A 20,907-nucleotide genomic window follows, 5' to 3' on the forward strand; every position below is an offset into this window, starting at 1 on the left:
ATCGTTCCAGTGCTGCTACTACTTTTTGTGTTTGCATTCATACTATAAAACACATTTAAAACACATTTCTCTCTCCCCCAAATATCCTGGGAACTGTAGTTTGTTAAAGCTGGGAACTGCAGCTCTATGATAGATAAACTATAGTTCCCAGGATTCTTTATCATATACTATAGATAAAGTATAAACTATAGATAAACTATAGTTTATCTATGATAGATAAACTATAGTTCCCAGGGGAAGTCAGGTGCTTTAAATGTATGGAGCTATGTACAACTGCCAGTACTGTATATCAGAAGCTGCTGTCAGCTCTGTGTCGCTGCCCCCTGTGGTGAACAACTGGAACTTTCTTGACAGAAAGGAGTATACAATAAAAGACTTCCTTTTTCAGCAGATCCTTGTTTGGTTGAGAAGACCTACCTGAGCTTTAAGTGTGTTTCTGGCCTTGCTTTTTTTAAAGGGTGTAACTCCTGGCTTGTTCTACAGGTCTTGCCTTCAGGTTTGCTTTCTGGTGCTGATTACTCATCAGTTCTGACCACTGTCTTGTTTCATGGCTGCTCCTAACCCATCTATAGCCCGGCCCTAACACGGATCAATCCTATACATGCCTGAAGTAACTCCCATTGAGTTCAGATTTTCAGAGTTCAGGTTTGATATTTATCCTCCTAATGGAAGTCTTCTATTGCCTTCTGTATGGCTCTGATCTAATTCAGGATTGCTTTTGTTGATATATCAAAGTGTGAGATTTATTAATCTGTTGACTTACTGCCTGTTGGAACTCAAAAATGGAAAAAACATTGCCTTGATTGCATACTATGCTTACTTGACTTGTATCAGTTTATGGCATTTTTTTTTGGTTTCCTCATATTATTTTTAAAAATGCTCTGAACACACTTAAGTCATAGCTGTCAACTTTTCCCTTTTCTTGCGAGGAATCCTATTCGGAATAAGGGAATTTCCCTTAAAAAAAGGGGAAAGTTGACAGCTATGACTTAAGTGTTATATAAATACTTAGTATTGTTATCCTTTTAGGTTCCATGATTGCACACACCAAACAAATCTTTTAGGTTCTACTAATCCCCGCCCACCTTCTAGACTGTGATGTCACAGTGCTGGGATTCTCAGCCAATGAGATTCCATGTACCTCCACCCTCCCACCTTTCTCCCTGTCACTTAACCAGCTTCACTATTCCTAGTTTTTTCCTGTCTGTCGCACCTGCAGGAACATGTCACTCCTGACTAGTATTTGCCAACTTGAATTTACTGCTGCACCACTAATCACCATAAACATTTGTACAGTATACCAAAATGGGATGCTGGTCTTCTGGAATGTGTCCAAAAGCTTGGCATCATCTGATAGATGTTTCAGCCCAACCCCATAATGCACCTGAAAGTTGGGTATTATTTTATCAGTGTAAGAGGAAATTATTTCCTAAACCCAGCAATAAGGATTGTTGCCTCTTTGTTTTTCTCTCTAGCCTGGCGTACTTGCAGATGCTATTCTTGTACCCTCCTACATATCTAATCCTATTTTTAATCTTACAAAGCTGTTTGCCTTTCTAATATCCTGTAGCAGGATATTAACTAGACTTTATTGTCTGCTGGTGTAGTTTTGAATGCTCAGAAGCTTGTCAAGTAACCTGAAATAACTCAGAATGAGCAGCAGAAAGCAAAGAGCCACCCCTCCACCTCTCTCTGAATGCCATCACCACCCTTTTCACTAGAGTCATAAAGAAACAGGATGTTGATTTTATTAGCACTGGATTTTTTCATAGATATAATCTGTTTTAGCAGCTAAATGTCTACACAGTTGCTTTGGAGCAAAGCTGGAAAACAAGAAAATGTAGTGAATCTCAGAGAGGGAAAAGCAAAAGGAGGGAAAATACATGGCAGTGGGTGAGGAAAGCTACATCAAATTCTTGCAGTTTTATTCACCCTACATGTTGTTTTTAAAATATATTTATTTATTTGCCAATTTAACAAAGAAAAAAGAAGAAAAAGACAGAATAATGCTGTAAAAACAACAAAAGAAAGAAAAAGCAGTATGTGAATAATACCTATAATAAAAACAAAACAACAAACATAATCTATCTTCAACCTGTTTTATCTTCAAATCTGGATTGCATTAATTTAGTGTGAGCCTATGGGTCAAATTGAAAGTGATGAGCGCCAGTCTATGCAATATCTCTCTAGCTGCAAAAATTGAAGGCATTGTAGATCCTTTCGTTTTATTATTCACAGATCCTGTCATCCAAATAAAGGTGTTAAATAAAACATCTCTAAAATTACCCAAGATGGCTATTTCACAAGAGAAACTTGCAAACTTTCTGTACATGCTAACAAATATACTTTTTGATAGAAATTAAGACCTGGAAAACTAAGGCAGCCTTATGATACTAGCAGCGGCATTCTCTTAAGTGAAAAACAAGACAGAGAAATACTCCAAATAAATTTCCTAAATGTCCCATTAACCTTTTGAAAACATATATAATGAATATATAATGAAATACCATTTAGTATATATTATTCATGGCAGAATATTATTCTTAAGTGTATTACCCTTACCCCAGTAATAAATTTAAGTGATACCCATTTTCCAAATTACTGGAACCCCCTGAATCAACCTATTCAGATTCAATTTAATAATTTAAGAAATATCTGTTGGAACCAAAATGTCTAGATGTGTAAAGACTTCAGTGCACCAAGAAAACTGTCATTTAATATACAAAGTAGGTGATCTATAATTGCTGATTGGCATGAATTCAGCTTTTGATCAATATGAAATGTTATGATCAATATGAATTGTTCAAATATGAAATTCTTCTTTGTCTCACACACAACTACTTCAGCTAAATATTTCCAGCTTCCCATCTTTCCAGGGACAAAATGGAGATTCCTGTAACACATTCAACTCCCCGGCTCAGAAGCTGTATCAGAAATTATAGGGAAGGCAGTACAAAGTCAATTCACTTGTCTCCTACCTCATGAATGAACCAAAAAGGGAAGATGATACCCATCATGGTACCCAAGTGGGAGATCCCAATGAACCCCAAAACACCTGCAGTCAGGGAGAAGCGTGATTGGTTCTCAGCACCAGCAATGGAGACAGCAGACTGTGATCTATGGATTGGTCTTTAGAAGGGCAGGTTTGTCCAGATATTCATTTGGGCCCCGTGCTGCGAACTTTTCAGCAGGCTTTAAAAGCTCATTTATTTTGGATCACCCTCTCTTAAATAAAGCCTTCATTATTAGAGAGCTTTATTAAGATGGATGGCTTTTCTATGCCTGCAGGAATGTTTATGTTGTTTTATTTGTTTTAGCTGGCCACTGTTTTAAAGGATTGTTAATATCACAGCTATTGTAAGTTTCTTTTTCTATGTGGTTTTTTTTAATACTGTGTAAGCTGCCTTGAGGCAACCTATAAATAATTCCTATAAATAAAAATATAAATACTCTGCATCAGAGCCCATACAAATTAAACACACAAAACTAGGCAAAACACACACACAAGTCTAGTATACCTCCTCTAGCAATGGTTGTGGCTTCCTAAGAAGGCTTGTCTCATGCTTCATATTTCATTTCACTTCTTCTTCTCATAATTAATGTTTCATCTCCAGTCAGAAGTTATGTAATTGGATACTGGTGTACAATCAAACTAAACTGGGAGAATACCTCTAGGAATGGATGCTATGTGACAATATACTGTTTTTACAGAGGGGGGAGGAACATGGCTGTCCCTAAACCTTGTCTGTCAGGGGTGGACACGAGCAAGAGCTACATTCCTACAAGTGCTCCCAGGCTATAGAAGGCAAAGAGTCACTCAGAGAACATCTTCTCACCCAGTTCCCTGCCAATTGACTGGTAGTACTACACAAGAATCACTATGGATGGAGGTTGGCTGTCATCTGACAATGCCAGAAAGCTGTTGCTTCCTGGGGTCTGCCCTGGTTCCCACCTCAAGTATGATGATTGCGGCTCGTACCTGGTAGTAAGAAAGAGATCTTTATTCTGGAAACATGATACAGGCTCAGCACCAAGCATTAAGTTATAACAACTTCAAACTTCTGACTAGGCAACAAAAGGGCTTGATTGGGCAGAATAGAAACAGAGCTTAAAATTCAAGAGTCGAAGGAGTTCAGGACTACACAATCCCAATAGATTTCAACACCCACCCACCAAGCTTTCAAAGGCAAAGTGTGGCAAGGTTACTTGTGAAATCCCTGTGCTGTGGTGGGAGCTTGCAGCCATGCGCTGCAGTTGGGAAGGGGAATCTGTCCCCACCTGAGAAGGTGTTGCCTGGTCCAAGGCAACAAGGCTGAGTCCTTTCTTTTCAACTCCTGTTCATCCATCCTGAGAAAGCTGGTTGATGTCCTCCTTAGCCCCCAATGAGGCTTTCTGCTTTCCAGGAGGGAAGGGGAGAGCTGGGCTCTGACTACTAGATTTGGGGAATGGTGAGGACTTCTCTCTTCTGTTCCAGTACTTTCTATCTTGAAATTCGAAAGTAAGTTGAGAGCAAGTGCTTCCACCCAGACTTCATAAGAGCAATAATTGCCTGCATTGGACTCTGCCCTCAGTCACTGTCCCACCCATTTCATTATCCATCATTTGGGTCCTTGCCTTCTATTTCCAAACTGTTTGTGGATTTAATGAAGCTGTGGCCTATTTCCATTCCAGTGCTGGGTGTTGTCTCTCTTTATTCTTTTCCAAGCCCGTTGCGAGCACCAACTCTTTTTACAAACCACTGTCAACCGATCCTTAAGTTGAGAGAGAAAGAGGGAAGTATATGCCATCTCCCAATCTCCACCCTAGAACCACACAATGTAATTGATTTTAGAAAGCAGAAAACCATATTGTAGAGCAACTGAAGATCCAAAGAGCAAGAAAGAGTTGTCAGAGGATAAAATTCTGTAAAACTCTTTGCCAAGTGTATCTGGTTGTTGCTTACCTCCCACTCTCTGTATGTTGATTATCTGATCCAAGCATGCTTTAGACTCCTTCATCCCTGGCATCCTTCCAGCACAAGAAACTCCTCCGTTTACAGATAATCTGACATTCCCAGCCTTAATTTTTCTCATGAAACAGTCACAAAAATTCAGATAATCTTAGGTATAATAATAACCGCCCAGAGAAAAACAAATGCATGTAAGGCTACTATTATTAATAAGGGTTTGAAGACATACGTACATGCAGTACCTAGAATAATTTTAATCTAGCATTATTCATACAATTTCTTCTGGAGTAATTGTATCTACTGGTCTTAGATGTCCAATGAAGCCACCAATTTTGCCACACATGACACCAGATGGGCAGAGGCTAACATGGCATTCTGCATTAGACAAGTGAGGCTGAGCCACGTGCATGCTTAGAACCACTGCACCACCTAAACAATATTATACTTCCACTTACAACAGTTTTCTGTCTGGACCACTTACTGATACAAAAAGTTGCTATGAAAACCTGTTAGATATTGGGTTGTATCAAATGAAATTCTACACAGAGTAGACCATTGAAAATAATCAATGAAAACTAGGCATGCCTATTAATTCCAATGGGTCCACTCTGTGTAAAACTAACATTGGATACAATCCTATGTGTAATAATTAGTCAGTGGGCCTGCCTCCTCTTCCATCCTTCCCCCAATGTCTGAGGTCAAACAGGTGTTGTGAAAAATGTTTAGAAATCCCATGGTTAGTACAGTTTAGCTACCTGCAGCTTGAAAGGAACATGGTTCACATGATGGACACGGAGCCAAGTCCTAATACAGGAGCAACGTGGCACAGCCTTTTCTACCAGCTCCTGGTGGGAAAGGGGTGGCGGGGTCCTTAGCTACCTCTTATATGTCACTAATAGTGTACCTTGGAGTATATAACTGGGCCATGAGTTCATAGTGTTAAAGATAATGTTTGGAAAACTATTGTCAAGGGCTGTTATCCCATCTTGTTAGTTGTTGCTTATAGGATCAATGGAATAACAGGACTCACTTCTCACAGACTCACTAATAGCTTGGCTACTGATGGCTGTTTTGAAAATAAGTGTGCTAAGATGTGGGGAGGGGAGAGCAAGAGGAAGAAAAGAGATGCATTTCTGAGACCATACTACTTTTCTTAAAATGTAATGGAAGGAAGGAGCCCTCATCTTTCTGGATCTGAAGCACTATGGTCCTTAATGAGAAGCATAAATAGAAGCATTTTTGCTAACCACCAAATTAGAAACAAATGTGCAGCCCCGAAGGAGGGTTTGTCTTTGGGGGGGGGGGTTACCATGTGGTCTGATCTTTATGTACCAATCATTGCCTGCAGCATATAATAAAGTATATTTAACTCTTTAGAAACTTGTATTAATGCCAGAAGGAAATAAAATGCCAGGGCGGCCCACTTTCATTGATGACATACATCGCTTTCATGTGCTGCTTTCATGCTAGTCATTCAGAAAGGCTGAGCCTCCCTCCCTCTCTTCCAGTGGTAAATTGTCAAGTGGAACTGGAGTTTATCAACACAAATTATTTGGAGAAAAACAGAGAGCCAGACCTGGGTGGTGAAGTTACTAGCATTATTACAAGCTAAAGGAACGGCAGAGCCTGAGAAGGTGAGGGAGAAAAGACTATAAAACACATATTCGTTAACACACACAGAGAGAGAGAGACACAACATTCAGTAATATTTCCCAGACCTTCAGTTATAGAGAATTGGCTTAACTCACAGGTGGCAAAACTAAAATATATTACAGTGGCACCTCGGGTTAAGTACTTAATTCGTTCCGGAGGTCCGTTCTTAACCTGAAACTGTTCTTAACCTGAAGCACCACTTTAGCTAATGGGGCCTCCTGCTGCCGCTGCGCCGCCGGAGCTCAATTTTTGTTCTCATCCTGAAGCAAAGTTCTTAACCCGAGGTACTATTTATGGGTTAGCGGAGTCTGTAACCTGAAGCGTATGTAACCTGAAGCATATGTAACCCGAGGTACCACTGTATTCTGTCCCACTTGATGGAAGATTCAATCTACTGAAACCTGTATGTCTTTTTATTTCCAAACATAGCAACCCATGCATAAACACACTTTTGTTAAGTATGAGAGACTGCGCTGTTCTATAACTTCTTCTACGTCAGAAAAAAAGGGGGGGGGGAGGCAAGATGGGACAAACAGTATTTTTCTTTATTGGGTGGTTAGCAACCATGCCTGGCTTCATTGGGAGCTTTTAAAAATGGCTGTTACTTTCAGCGTGTGTGTGATTGAAATTGCAGGTTAGGAGTGAAAGATTCAGCCTCCCTCCCCACTCTGTGCACTGTGGCCCTGATGAAAATTGTCCTCTTAGTTAAAGCATCCAGGCCTGGGAGCTAATGAGGCAGTTAAAGTAGTGTCTGATTTTGCCCTTACTGTGAGCAGTCCGCCTGGCTTTTCATGTCTTTCCTGCATTTTCCTTTAAGCAACATTAAGTTTTCACGAGTGTCCAGAGCCACAACCTTGCAGATTCCCTCATAGTAGTAGAAGCTGAATGTTGGAAATTTAGGAAGTACTTCTTCACATAGCACATAGTTGACTTATGGAATTGACTTCCACAAGATGTAACGGACAACAACTTTACTGGCTTTAAAGGGGGTTTAGCAAATTTGTAACAGATACGGCTATCAGTGACTAATAGCCATGATAGATATGTTCTAGTACTTATGCCAGAGGCAGTATGATAAAGCTCACAAGTTGGGCAAGTGATGTTGCCCTCAGGACCTCCTTGAGGGCTTCCCATAGGCATCTCATTGGCCACTGTGAAAGCAGGATGCTGTACTAGATGGGCCTTTGGTCTGATCTAACAGGGTTAATATTTATCAAAATACAGAAATGTATGAAGTGATTATTCTCATAGGTGTCTCTGGTGATGAGGCAAGACTAGCTGAAATAAATTTAATGAATCTGAAATACCATAATTATGGAAGCTATCTCTTCTGGGTAAATGAAGGGAGATGGATCCATACATAATACTGTATTAATAAATCCAGCAGCTCAACTGATCTGACCTGTCTAATAGCAACTGACAATGTGATTTTTTTAAAAATGTATGCGATGTTGGGCCAATCTATTATCAACAGCCTCTTTATCTCCTGTAACTCCAAGGAACATTCCAATTAATAGCTGATAACACGTTACAGGTTTCTAGTGGATAAAACTCCTTTTAGAGACAGAGGTATCCAGCCAAACAATGTGTGTGGAGGGCAGAGCAATTTTGAACAGAATTAATGGGCTTTGTCCTGTTCTTTTGGCTCAAACAACACATAATCTTAATGAAAGGAAACAGACACAGTTGTTCTAAGCATTTTCAAAGGAAACTGCAGGAAAGTATAAAGGGTTGCCGTATAAAAGCCGCATGTGTCACGGAGATGCTCTGATATTGTTTTCACTTGCCAGCTGTATGTAAAGTGGTAGATTATGCCCGCGGCCAAGAGGTCTTCCCACATCAGAACAACAACAGCCAAAAAGCCATGGAAATGTTGGCAAAAGTGCTCACTTCACCTCAAAATGCATTTGATTTTTCGTAAACAAGTTCCATGCATAGCCAAAAGCATGCAGACAAGAATATTAAGCTTTATTAAAACATACTTTGTTGAGAGATATAATACGAAGAGTTGTTTTCAACAAAAACACGACATTCAGTTGCATTATGTAGGATGCCATGAAACTAACCCAGTTGCTGATTTTCTATTGTTAGCATCTTCTAAGGATGTGGCTGCATCAGCTGTTTGTCCTGGGATATACCAATAATAGCTGGTGCCATGTACAACTTAGTGTGAATGGTCTCTTGCTTCTGAATTTACCTACATAGTGAGTCAGACTTTCATTAAAGAGGTGTCATCTTTTCCATAACAACTCCAGGAGTTTTCCTCACGATGTTCAGATATTGTGGGGATAATTGTCCCCTATCAGCTTGCTGCTTGAAGGAGCAAGACAGGATGTTCAGTGCCAGATTTAGGAATAGATGAACCATGCAGATGCCTGGGGCACCAAACTCAAAGGGGCACCTGTCATAGACTATCTACTTGGCTAACCATTCAACAGCTGAAACAAATAGTACAAACAGCACATCTTCACTTGTAAAGCTGGCAACACTGACCTTCATGACCAAATTTGAGTTATTCTTTCCTTTTTAATTCATGGGGAAATGTAAAACATTAATGCCCATTCATCAGATAATCAGATAAGTTCATACAAATAATAATAATAATTTATTATTTATACCTTGCTCATCTGAGGAGTAAAGACCACGTTTCTAGTGTATGCACATTGTGTCAAAAGTAAGCACATAATTTTTTCAGCCCCTTGTATCTCGCATTGTAGGTCATGGGTCCTTCTTCCTGTCATTGGATAGGGTATAGAAGTACAGACTTCTTAATAGTTAAACCAAATGATTACTTTTTCCATAAATCTGTTTTACCCACTAAAGCTTCAATCCTATGAACACTTGAGAGTAAGCACTATTAAGGCAGAGTCTGACCAATGTCTTCCTCACTAAGCATGCATAGGACCAAGTTGTAGGCCTGCTTACTACAATATAACCTGATGGAAGTTAATCACAGTTAATTTCCCTTTAATGTGATTCAGCTATTCTCTTTGTAAAATTTAACTTAAAGGATAGGAAAAAGTGGATTTCAGTTATCATTTGAACACATGTTTACACATATAGTGGAGATTCTAATCCACTTTAATATGTGAGAACAGAAGAAGGACTAGAACTAGTGACTGGAAGTTGTTCCATATTCAATATGCAGAATGCAAAATGGTAATTCTATAAATTATCATCCTTCACTGCTAAGGATGCAAATGCGAGATGACTCACTCTTGTGGCTTTCTTTTTGGCTCCTTATGAAAATGAGGACAGCTGCTAAGAATGATGAGCAACAGTATCTTTCTCATTTTTGTGTGTGGTTTTGCATCTTTTTACAGCTGCTTTTGACATTCCACTTTGACTTGTCACTTCTTGACCACCCTGTCATATTTACAGAAATGTAGCTAAAGGTGAGAAGGGGGCAGATTCCACCACCCTTCAATATAGGCTTGGGGGTGAAACATCGTTAGGAGCTGTCAACAGCAAGGCAAAGCCCAGCATTGCACTGACACCTTCCTTCCTTCCTCCCCACCCACACCAGACAACAGGCTCCAGGAGTGTTCGTTCATTTTAATTCCACAAAATGCCCTAAAACACATTTAGCCAACATGGTGCCTTTGGTATAATTGTTGTTGTAGTTTAGTTGTTTAGTCGTGTCCGACTCTTCATGACCCCGTGGACCAGAGCACGCCAGGCACTCCTATCTTCCAATGCCTCCCGCAGCTTGGTCAAACTCATGCTGGTAGCTTCGAGAACACTATCCAACCATCTTGTCCTCTGTCGTCCCCTTCTCCTTGTGCCCTCCATCTTTCTCAACATCAGGGTCTTTTCCAGGGAGTCTTCTCTTCTCATGAGGTGGCCAAAGTATTGGAGCCTCAGCTTCACGATCTTTGGTATAATAAGTACTGCTAATATTCTGGAACCTGCTGGCCCCATTGTTGCTGATTTTGGTTTTGGTCTCCAAGGTGGGCCTTGGTTTAGCAACTTTGGTCATGACTGCGAGGTACCTCTGGAAGAATTTTTTTTAGTCCTGCTGTTTTGTCTTTCCTGTGTTGTTGAGTAATAAGTGATATTAAAGGAAGGAGGATCCAACAATAAAATATTTCTTAACATTAGGAGTCAAATAACGAAATGTCAAACATCTAGGATAGTGGTTCCAAAACTTTCTCATCAAGGACCACTTCAAAATTGCAGAGGATCTTGGCAGACCACTTAATGTTGTTTTTTTCCTGTTGTAGCAACTGCAGCTTACTGTGCTAAATGCTGTATGATTCTTTTGTATTTTAATTGCTTCTTTTATTTCTTCTATTGTATGTTATTGTATTGCAATTTGAATTCTTTAAAATTTTCAATTTTCAGTTTGAATTTGTTAAAATTCTGGCGAGCATTTCAGGTTGCCAGATAGAACACTCTTCTTCTCCCCCCTCCATGTGCTGTTCGTAGAGTTCTCACAACACCCCACCCCCTGCCAAGCCAAAAGGAGGGGGGGCATGCAGAGGGAGGAGAGGAGGAAAGCTCCATTGCACAAGCAGAAGTCCATGTACAGGGATTATGCTGACAGGGCTCATTAGGTGAATCTCACCATATGCCTTCAGAAGAGGTGGAGTAAATTTAAAAGCTCCTTTAGACATAAGTGTCAATAGACATAAAAATGACTCCCCCACCTTCTTTATAGCCACACCTACAATGGAGGATGGAATTCTGAGTAACTGCAGCTAATCACACCATACAACTAGGTGTAAAATAGACCCAGCCAGGTGTACATTCTGTAGCTACATTGGTCCCTCCTCAGGTTTAGTGAATTTTGAGCACACAAATGGGAACTTTGGTATAAGAGTGCATGGCATGAACAAGTGGCCAGGGCTAAAATATATACAGTCATACCTCGGGCTGAGAACGTGATCCGTGTGGGAGGCATGTTCGCAACCCACAGTGTTCGCAGCCTGAAGCGCTGCGTCTGTGCACGCGCGTGATGTGATTTGCCGCTTCTGCGCATGACATCATTTTGTGTTTCTGCGCATGCGCGAGCACCAAAACCCAGAAGTAACCCGTTCCAGTACTTCTGGATTTGGCACGGTCCACAACCTGAAAACGTGCAACCCACAGCGTTCATAACCCGAGGTATGAATGTATGCTCAAGTGCTCCTTAAGTTGAGCAAGTTGATTGCAATCACTCAAACATTCTTCTAGACTTCATGCAGTCCTCTCCATTGATAGTGTCCCTATTGGCATCTGGCAATAAGACAAGTGTGGAATGACCTGTTTTGAGGCATTGGGCAAAATACCAAAGGCTTCTTGACCTCAAGGTCAAGTCAGGCCTACAGGTTGAAAGTCTTCAGGGAAGGTATGTCAGTAAGGTTTTCTGCCAAGAACAACACAGAAATTTGTCATAAACAATTGAATAAAAAAGAATGTCATATTCTATCAACAGCTCATTGAATTAAGCAGTAGCCAAACTAGGAGGCACCATTCATTCTGTACAACAATAGCAGAATCCAGTAGTATTTTACTGGGGCATCACATGCCTTCAAGATTTAGCTTTTCTAAACTGCTCGGATTAATTAGTTTGCATAGACTATTCCAAGGTCGGTTAAAGATGAAATATAGGCAGGATTAACTACTTTGCACTCACTTCAGAGACATTATTTATAGCATGCAATTTTATCCTTTTCCTCCCAGGCACATGTCAGAGAAAAACACATCTTGTCATGCTTTGGCATTATCTCTCATTTTCCATTACAGTAACCAGGTGGAGATGCTTTTTATTCTGTGCCAGCAACATTGCATATCCAGAACAATTTTTCTTCCCCCCCACCCAAACTTTTTTAAATGATTTCTCTGCTCAAAGGCATTTTTCTTGTAGCAATATAGTCCTCTAACATATGCTACCCTTCTATTGAATATTCTACTCATCTGTGCTTGACAGTGAAATGCAATGTGTTGTAGAAAAACTTGTTTTCCAAGTCTTGCCAGCAAAGGCAGCTCAGCAGAATGACAGCAGTTATTCAGTCATAGATTCCTCACTGGCCTATTTATTCATCTACTTGAGAAGCTGTTAGCCCACTTTTCTTCATAAAGACTGAAAAGTGGCTTCCAATAAAAAGTACCGTATTTTTCTGTGTATAAGATTAGGTCCCCCCTCCTAAAAATAATGTCAAAAATTAGGGGGCGTCTTATGCATGGATACATCTCCCCCATTTTCTTAAATCTGGGTTCCCCCAAATAGGAGGCGTCTTATAGACAGGAAAATACGGTAAGAATGGTGTCTTCAAGTGTTCCATGTGGATTCTTGAAAAACCCTTGAGAAAATCAAGCCCACAAGAATTTGAATAATCAAGTTTACCTGTGTCAGAAATAGGCCGTAACAGTTTGTAGTACTTTGTTTGAACCAGGACCAAGGAAAGGTCAGATTATAACGATGACATCAATAAAGCGTCATGGTTTTTTGCCCTAGAAAAAAGTGCAGTGTACAAAGCTTCAGAAGCTTAGTAATTGTTAGCAAAACAGTCATTCTGAAATTCCCTGATACAAAGCAAGATGAAAATATCCATTCCTATTTATCTGAAGATTTATAATTTGCCTTTTCTTTCAAATGAGTTCTCAGGCATCCCTCAAAAGACAAAGAATAACATTGCAATGAAAGAAAGAAAAGACAACCTTTATTAAATCAAAGTACCCAAACATAATAGGTACCTGAGAGTAAAGATAGAGATTTTAGGCAAGTTTAGGATAGGGGTGTGTCCACTAGTGTTGTTTGTCTGGTGGTAAGGCTTCTGTCAACAGAACATGATGGTAAACAATTTTTGGCAATTAATTCTCCCTGCTGCAGCCCCTGTACCACCCTAAATCTGCTCTGGGTGGGTGGGTGAGGAAATACAGTGGTGCCCCGCAAGATGAATGCCTCGCAAGACGGAAAACCCGCTAGACGAAAGGGTTTTCTGTTTTGGAGGTGCTTCGCAGGACGAATTTCTCTATGGGTTTGCTTCGCAAGATGAAAATGTCTTGCGATTCCTGGGGGGTTTTTTTCGCTCCCCACCCCCTTTTTCTAAGGCACTAAGCTGCTAATAGCCTTTTAGCAGCTAATCCGCTAATCCCTTAAGCCTTTAATAGCCTTTAATAGCCGCTAAACCGCTAATCCGCTAATGGGCTTGCTTCGCAAGACGAAAAAACCGCTAGACGAAGAGACTCACGGAACGGATTCTTTTCGTCTTGCGAGGCACCACTGTAGCTGAAAATGACTTTCTTCCCCATTTTGCTAATGGAAGCTACACCATCAGCTGAGCAGCACTTGTTGATATAACCAGTATGATTTAAGTGCACAATTAACTGCTGAGGTCTCAGGTATTTACTTACTTACTTACTTACTTACTTACATTGGTGTGTGGCATTTTCTGGATTGCATGGACCATGTTTTATTGTTCAATTGCAATATTTTATTGTCCAGTTGCAGTTCCCAAACTGCAAGGAAATATGGCTGCACAACCACAATGTATTATGTAGGATTTTGCCATCTGTGTGATTTTATATATATATATCGGGAAGAAGGGAGTCAGCTAATACACTGCTGTTTGCCTCATTACAGCTAAAGAGCGAGAGGATTGGGCTGCCAATTCCTGTGATTACTGGATTTTTGAAGAATGAAGACTGCTAAGCTCTGGTTCATGACAGGTAAGCTCTGATTTATAATACATTCACAGGTATACACCAGATATGAAAGAGCAAAGTAGAAGAAAACATTAATCATTGCAGCAAATTAGGTTCTAGCAGTGCCTGCCAAGTTCTGATCCATTCAGCTGACATACTGCAAAAGGTTGAGTGTCAAAACACTCTCTATGTTGTTAAAATGGATTAACTTTGGGCAGCTGTATTGTCATCAGTTGTACACTTCTTTTAATTAGCAGATCTACAGCAGTGTTGAAATGATGTGCCCATTTTCTCTTCACTGTTGCCAGACACTTTTGAGTTGAAAGCAATGCCAGCTTTCTGCATGTGCCTGGCCTACAGCACAAAGCTTGGGGTCTTCCAAGCTTTTCTGTTTTCTTCCTTCCTTTCAGAAAACTGTTTCTAGTCCTCATTTGAGTGAATAATTGGGTGTTTGGCAATGTATCCTTGGAGATTTACGTCATGGTTCCAAACACTGGTGCTATGTACCAAACTGCAGAATCATACATGGGTCTGCCTCACATTACAGTAACCTTCTGAAGAAGGGTGAGAAATATTAAGTTCCCCATTGACAATCCCAGCGCTACATCACAAGCTGTGCTGATAAATTAGTGAGTCTATCACAAGTACAGACACAGCCTTTAACAATTTGTTCCAGCTTGTGCTCCTCACAAGAATAATATCCAGAAATAAATCATTTGAAGGGGCATATCATCTGAACTAGTTATTTCGGCCAGCCTTTCCCAGAACTGCAGCCATTTCTAAAGCATACTGCTGTACAAATGGCTACTTAGAGCTAAACTAGATCTGATATTAAATGCATCCCTGCATTTAACCTACTGTTTGTTTTAAAAATATTATTTATTACATTTATTAGTTGCTTTATCTTGTCCAAGGCAACCCAGAGTGTCTTACAAACCAACCAACCAACCAAGATCCACACAGATACATTAAAACCAAGTGAGGGAAAATGCACTGAATGCAGCCCATCCACTTCTAAATGCCACAGATAGTTAAAGGCCAGAAGCCTGGTTGTAGAGGAAAGTTTCTGCCTGGCACCTCGATATATAATAATGGTGCCAAGTGAGCCTCCCCCTGGGGAGAGTGTTCCACAAACAGGGACCCACTGCAGAAAAAGCCCATTCTCATGTTGCCACCTTCTGGACCTCATGCGGAGAAGGCACACGAAAACGGGCCTCAGGTGATGGTTGCAGGGTCTGGGTTGGTTTATGTGGGGAGAGGCAATCCTTGAGGTACTGCGATCCTGAGCCATTTAAGGCTTTATAGGTCAAAACCAGCACTTTGAATTGGGCTCAAAACCTAATTGGCAGCCAGTGCAGTCGGCCAGGATTGGTGTTATATGCTCAAATCATCTTGTCCCAGTGAACAACCTGGCAACTGAATTATGCACCAACTGAAGTATCTGAACCTTCTTCAGTGGCAGCCCCATGTATAACACATTGCAGTGAACTAATATTTAAATTATATTAACTAGGTGGGGGATGCCAGCAGGGGATTTCCTCCCAAGGCAAATACCAGCATCATTGGGGGGATTTTTGGCAGGACTGCAGCAGGGAAGAAATTATTACATTCCCTCTCCATACACACCTATTTGCATTAAAAAAACAAAACAAAATCCTTCACATTAAATTCAAAGATATATTTTATTTCACATCTACTTTGGCTCTTACTTCTGGTGTCTACTTTCTTCACACAGTTGTAGGTTCACATGTGCCTAAGACAATCACGTGGAGGGAAAGAGGCAATAGAATTGACCAAATGAAGAAGATCTTAGACAGTTGAGACACATACACAGCACTGTTGGTAGGCAAGGCAATTTAAGGATACAAAAGCAGGATTTCAAGCATACCTTCTAATCCTTAGTAGTCCTGCCCAACAGCTTTGTTTGAGCTCATCTAGCTTGAAGCCCTAGGGACGCGGGTGGCGCTGTGGGTTAAACCACAGAGCCTAGGACTTGCTGATCAGAAGGTTGGTGGTTCGAATCCCCATGACAATGTGAGCTCCCATTGCTCGGTCCCTGCTCCTGCCCACCTAGCAGTTCGAAAGCACGTCAAAGTGCAAGTAGATAAATAGGTACCGCTCTGGTGGGAAGGTAAACGGTGTTTCCATGCGCTGCTCTGGTTTGCCAGAAGCGGCTTAGTCATGCTGGCCACATGACCTGCAAGGTGTATGCCAGCTCCCTCGGCTAATAAAGCGAGATGAGCGCCACAACCCCAGAGTCGGCCACGACTGGACCTAATGGTCAGGCGTCCCTTTACCTAAACATTTAGCTTGAAGCTCTGAGAAGCAGACATTGCCAACCAAATTGTACAGCATAGCTGTTGGGCAGGACTTCTGCGGATCAGAGGGTATGTTTGAAATCCTGCATCCATATCCTAGATGCTTTGTCTACCAATTGTACCCTCTCCCTGTGGTTTATCCAGTCCTCCTTCCAGTCCTTGACATACTATTCAGAATTCTGCAGAAGACCAAATACCACATTCAGAATAACCTGTGCAAATTGATTAAACAGATGCACTTATCTTGTTATAATGTAGTCTACACACATGATTTGAGGTACATTAGTCTGGGAAGCTAAAAAGAAAAGGCTTAGCATGCACCACTCCTAAAGATCTTTAAATTATTGTAATCTAAGATCTGTCCCTTTCTACCACTATCACTGTGGAAATTAGAAAATAATCCAGATCACAGTATTTATGATTAAAGAACTGCAGCCTTGTTATTATCTTTCTATGCATTTACATGTGACATGTGTTTTTTTTTTTAACAAGGCAAATGGTTATAAGTTAATCATAACCCTCCAGACAAGCATCATTTGTAAGATGGCATAACACATTAATTTCTTTTGCTCTTTTGCTGCATCTTGCAGCTTTGACCTGAATGAGAACTTCTTTATCTCCTTCCAGCAGCATTCTGATGCCTTCTTCTCAGTTCATGAAGTTGTAGGGAGGAGATGAAGAAAAAGCTTGAGTGGAGTAATTGACTGCAGTTCCTTTTAAAAAATGATGAAACTATAGTCTGCAATAGCGACAAAGACATTTCCTTATTATTTTTTCTTCCCCAAAGGCCTTGAGATGAAAATGTTGCTTTCTATCTCTCTGTAGCTTTATGATCTTGAGTTTCTAGTAATGAATATATTATCTTCAATTTCAATTGTGTATGTCTCTTAACAAAAGTAAATTCCCACGAGTGTTCCAAAAGCAGTTTATAACCCATTGGCCAAGTGAATGTTGCATATCAAAGCTGGTCATTAAATAAATGTCAAACAAAATTATCTTGCATATCTTGGGGACTTAAGAAACCAGTGAAGGTCAAATGAAGTTCCCCTGGCATTTTCATGCAGCGGTTTTTATAATGAGATAACTCTCTTCTAACATATTGCATTGGTTTTATATCATGTATCTAATAAAAACAACTCATTTATTTCAGTTTGCTGTAAAAATGAATGCCTTTGGTTCAGGTAGTTGTTCCCAGGTGATAGATCCTATAATTCTTTGCACAACAATGGCTATATTTTTATCTTCTTCTCTACATCAAAGACACTGTTCTTCCCTGCACTGCTGAATACCCAATATTGTGAGACTTCAGACAGATCACTGGGGAACAATTTTTTTCCATTTTCTGTTAGATTTTTCAACTGTTCTTATATGTTCTTTCAATGCTGATTTCAAATCTGAAATCGATTTCTGTGTGCATGCTATAGTTATCTTTCAATTTCCGACTTTTGCCAATATGTCATATTTACACTTGGGATAAGTGGACACTGACACGTTGATCTACCCTAACCACATGGTAATTATTGTTTTACAAACTTAATTTTTCTTTACAATGGTACCTCGGGATGCAAACGGGATCCGTTCCAGAGCCCCGTTCGCATCCCAAATGGAACATAAGCACGACAGTGCATCTGCGCGTGTCGCGTTTCACCGCTACCACGCATGCGCATGACGTCATTTTGAGTGTTTGCGCATGTACGAGTGGCGAAACCCGGAAGTAACGCACTCCGTTACTTCCAGGTTGCCACGGAGCGCAACTCGAACGTGCTCAACCCGAAGCGCATTCAACTCGAGGTATGACTGTATTTCTATAGTTTTGTAACCTAAATATTTGTATTTTTCAGATTCCCTTCCCATTCACTCCAGTGGGAGGGAACAAGATAAACTATTGATCACTTTCCCCAGCCCTCACATCTCATTGCACTTTTCTTGAGTTGTCCCATTCCTATCCGAAGCAGAGAAGGGTCAGGATGTGATGTGGAGCTACTGCCAGGTGACCCAGGGCAGACTTTTTGAATTGGAGGATTCCTAGACATAAATTGTGCATCCTGACTGCACAGCCCTAGTAAACAAGCATATGTTTGAAATGAAGCCTTTTTACCTTGTCCCGTCTCCCTTTGCGCGTTGCCCCACGTGGAATGAGAAAGGAGAGTAATGAACACCAGGGTGTGGTTCACGGAGAAAGGATTTATTCAGTTCTGCGCAGAGGCAACCAGCGGAATTGCTTCCAAAGGCTGGCGGCCCTTACAGCAAGCAAGCTAGCATCTTTTATACCCTTCACATCACCCCATTCCCCTCATTTCCTTATTTGGCTCATCTAGTGCCCTCTTGGCAGTTTATCATTGGCTCCGGTTTTCTGCATAAGCTGCTTCCTTATGTGGCTATATGGTATGGCTACGTGTTCCTCTTTACACAACATGTTTTTCTACATCCTTACAGCGTGTGCTCGTGACACAACTCTGTTGCAATTGTGACACCATCCTGTCCTCCTATTTCTCGTCACCTTTGTAATTTTCCTTTTACACCGTTATCTCCTTCAACACTACAATAGCACACACACAAAAAAGCAAAAATTTTCACCTTTTGTAGGACACTGTTTGATTCCATAGATTGTGTAGTATAAAAGCAATAAATATCAAGAGAAAGAAACAGGATGCAGTGAATTACTCTGTAAATAAATTCAGTTTTGAGAGCCATCTTGTTTAATGACACCCGGGAACTGCTCAATATATGTTCATATACAGCCCTCTGCTGGACAGCATTTGTTACAATGTAAGTTAAACCAGAATTCTATTTTAAAAACCTTTACAATAGAACCCTTGTTGTCCCAAGACCTGTAATTTGTCCCAAATATCTGGGTATGTGTGTACAAGTATAAAGTAGTAGAGCACTGAGCAAAAGCATTCTGATACTTGATCTCTACATAAGGGAGGTTTTAGTGCAGTGCTAATGCAGAAACCACAGGATATATATTATTTAACATTGTTGGGTTTGAAAATGGTATCCATATATTTTTGCATCTGTTCTGTTCTAGATAATTTTTGTTGTTTCATCCTAAATGTTCCAGGCCACAGTCTCTCCCATCCTTTGTAATACAGTCAAATTCTTAAAGGTTTTCGCTGTCAATGTATATACATCTCAATCATAAACTTGTGCAAGAGTTTATATCTCACTTTCAGTAAGCAAAACCCTTGATGATTCTTACAATACTGTACTAATTTCCTAGTATTTTTGCAAGACCTCTGATTGTACCATACAGTACTATTAGTACTGTATCAGTACTATACAGGCAGAAATCTAAGCTAACATGAAGCCTGCCCCCCAACATAAATCCTGGCAACTGTTAAGTGGGTGAACATATCAGACGACACAGTGATTCTTCAAGCAGCTCTTGTTTATTTACAGGCCAGAACAGAACTGAAGGGTTCAGTCAGCCTGCTTATATAGAGCTCCAGTACAACGTAACTGTAACAATTTTCTAAAACTATTTAATCAGTGAACGTCACTTTCGCTCCCTTCTTTGCATAACTATCTACAGTATCCCCCTGCTGGCCCAGGGTGAGAACTTCAGTACATAACAGCAACACCCATGCTCAAAACACTCAATGGTTATCTGCTAAGGTGGGAACTGAACCATGACCATTGTAGCTCTCCACAACCCATGTTACCAAATAAGTCTATTTACCAATTCTTCTAGCATGACCTTTTGTGATTCTCTTTCAAGTATTTAAGTACAGTAGGGATGCGGGTGGCGCTGTGGGTTAAACCACAGAGCCTAGGGCGCCAATCAGAAGGTCGGCGGTTCGAATCCCTGCGACGGGGTGAGCTCCCGTTGCTCGGTCCCTGCTCCTGCCAACCTAGCAGTTTGGAAGCACGTCAGAGTGCAAGTAGATAAATAGGTACCGCTCCGGCGGGAAGGTAAACGGCGTTTCCGTGCGCTGCAGCAGGAGGTCCCATTAACTAAAGTGGTGCTTCAGGTTAAGAATAGTTTCAGGTTAAGAACGGACCTCTGGAACGAATTAAGTACTTAACCAGAGGTACCACTATACAGTACAGTATAATCTGTATGAAAAGAATGGAATACTCCACTTCATTTGACCAGTTCAGTCATATAAGCACAAATCAAATTATATTTCCATTCCGTTAGCAATAGATGACAAGAGCAGACACGCCCCCCAAAATGTAGGTCACCTATTTGAGATGGTAGATAAAGATCTGTTATAATCTTTTGCAATGTTAAAGATTAATGTATTATAAGAAGGCAGAAAAATGTCTATAAATCTATAACAGCAGTAAGCATGGCAATCTAATATAACTGGGGGAACTAATGCACAATCACTGGAGGATTGGATATCAAACGTA

General features: G+C 40.6%; 1 protein-coding gene across 1 annotated transcript in view; it reads left to right on the forward strand.

The window, feature by feature from the left end:
• Positions 1-20,907, forward strand: part of NAPG (NSF attachment protein gamma) — a 51,425-nt gene that overhangs the window by 18,220 nt on the left and 12,298 nt on the right. The window contains exons 2-3 of the mRNA XM_083450227.1: positions 6,457-6,582; positions 14,169-14,283. The gene's annotated coding sequence lies outside the window, so the exon portion shown is untranslated. The remainder of the gene's footprint in view (positions 1-6,456; positions 6,583-14,168; positions 14,284-20,907) is intronic.

This window comes from Podarcis tiliguerta, assembly GCF_965153285.1.
Source record: "Podarcis tiliguerta genome assembly, chromosome: 7".
NCBI classification, from domain to species: Eukaryota; Metazoa; Chordata; class Lepidosauria; order Squamata; family Lacertidae; genus Podarcis; species Podarcis tiliguerta.